The following is a 2,542-nucleotide window of genomic DNA, read 5'->3' as shown; positions in this document are numbered from 1 at the left end:
TCCCACTCCCAAACATCCATATACTGATTGACAATTGTGCCAAACATGAGATTGGTTCCTTCGTGGATTGTTATGCGGGCTATCACCAGATTTTGATGGATGAGGAGGATGCGGAAAAGACGGCTTTCATCACGCCTTGGGGAACGTATTGTTACAGGGTCATGCCATCTGTGTTGAAGAACGCAGGGGCAACGTATATGAGGGCAATGACTACCATGTTCCATGACATGATACATCAGGAAATCGAGGTCTATGTGGACGACGTGATCATAAAGTCGAGGAAACAATGTGACCATGTTAGGGATTTGAGGAAATTCTTCCAGAGACTCCGCAGGTACAACCTCAAGCTTAATCCAGCAAAGTGTGCGTTTGGAGTCCCATCAGGGAAGTTGTTGGGATTTGTGGTGAGTCGGCGCGGTATTGAATTAGACCCGTCTAAGATTATAGCCATCCAGGAGCTACCGCCGCCAAGGAACAAGAAAGATGTGATGAGTTTACTTGGCAGGTTGAATTACATCAGCAGGTTCATTGCCCAGCTTACAACTACTTGTGAGCCCATTTTCAAGCTGCTAAAGAAAGATGTTGCGGTCAGATGGACAGACTAATGTCAAGCAGCATTTGACAGGATTAAGAAGTATTTGGCTAGTCCACCTGTGTTGGTCCCGCCAGAGCCAGGAAGGCCCTTGATCCTTTACCTGACTGTGTTGGACAATTCTTTTGGTTGTGTACTGGGGCAGCATGACATCACGGGAAGGAAAGAGCAGGCGATTTACTACCTCAGCAAGAAGTTCACATCATATGAGGTAAAATACACTCAACTCGAGAAGACGTGTTGTGCTTTAACCTGGGTAGCGCAAAAGTTGAAACATTACTTGTCAGCATATACTACCTATCTCATCTCTCGGTTGGACCCATTGAAGTATATTTTTCAAAAGCCCATGCCCACAGGGAGGCTGGCGAAATGGCAAATCCTGCTTACGGAATTTGATATTATCTACGTGACTCGGACTGCAATGGAAGCACAAGCGCTGGCTGATCATCTAGCTGAGAATCCCGTTGACGATGAATATGAGCCTTTGAAAACATACTTCCCGGACGAGGAGATAATGCATGTTGAAGAATTAGAACAAGTCGAGAAGCCTGGATGGAAACTTTTCTTTGATGGAGCTGCCAATGCCAAGGGTGTCGGAATAGGAGCAGTACTGATTTCTGAGACAGGGCAACATTACCCTGTCATTGCTCAACTTCGTTTCTATTACACCAATAACATGGCTGAGTACGAAGCATGTATCCTGGGATTGAGATTGGCTATAGACATGGGTGTCCAGGAAATCTTGGTCATGGGTGACTCGGACCTTCTTGTACACCAGATTCAGGGAGAATGGGAGACACAAAATTTGAAGCTCATACCATACCGGTAGTGTTTGCATGAACTTCGTCAACGGTTTCAATCAATAGATTTCAAACACATTCCAAGGATGCACAATGAGGTTGCCGACGCTTTGGCCACTTTGGCGTCAATGTTGCATCATCCGGACAAGGCTTACGTGGATCCGTTACAGATTCAGGTTCGAGATCAGCATGCCTATTGTAATGTGGTGGAGGAAGAGTTTGATGGTGAGCCATGGTTCCATAATATAGAAGAATATCTCCGGATAGGAGTATACCCGACACAAGCTACAGGGGATCAAAAGAGGGCAATTCGACGCTTGGCAAGCGGATTTTTCTTCAGTGGAGGAGTGTTGTACAAGAGAACTCCAGATCTTGGTTTATTGAGATGCATAGATGCGAAACAGGCTACAGTTATCATGGCTGAGGTACATGCGGGAGTTTGTGGACCTCATATGAGTGGATATATATTGGCAAAGAAGATCCTCCGAGCAGGTTATTATTGGCTTACTATGGAACGGGAGTGCATCAATTTCGTGCGCAAATGTCATCAATGTCAGATACACGGAGATTTGATTCATTCTCCACCATCTGAATTGCATACAATGTCAGCACCATGGCCGTTCGTTGCCTGGGGAATGGATGTTATTGGTCCGATTGAACCAACAGCCTCAAATGGGCATAGATTCATTTTGGTAGCTATTGATTATTTCACTAAATGGGTGGAGGCAAAAACCTTCAAATCCGTGACTAAGAAGGCAGTTGTCGATTTCGTACATTCAAATATCATATGCCGGTTTGGGATCCCGAAGGTAATCTTCACAGATAATGGTGCCAATCTCAATAGTCATTGATGGCCGAGACATGGCAGCAGTTTAAGATCATGCACCGTAATTCCACTCCATATCGTCCTAAGGCAAATGGGGCAGTCAAAGCAGCTAACAAGAATATAAAGAAAATACTTCGGAAAATGGTAGAAGGGTCAAGGCAATGGCATGAAAAGCTACCTTTTGCCTTGTTAGGCTATCGCACTACTGTCCGCACTTCAGTAGGAGCGACTCCCTATTCATTGGTGTATGGAACCGAAGCAGTAATACCCGCAGAGGTTGAAACTCCCGTCCCTCTGAATCAGCGCCGAGGCAGAGATTGATGA

Source organism: Nicotiana attenuata, unplaced genomic scaffold, assembly GCF_001879085.1.
Source record: "Nicotiana attenuata strain UT unplaced genomic scaffold, NIATTr2, whole genome shotgun sequence".
NCBI lineage: Eukaryota > Viridiplantae > Streptophyta > Magnoliopsida > Solanales > Solanaceae > Nicotiana > Nicotiana attenuata.
Note: the sequence above shows the minus strand (reverse complement) of the source record.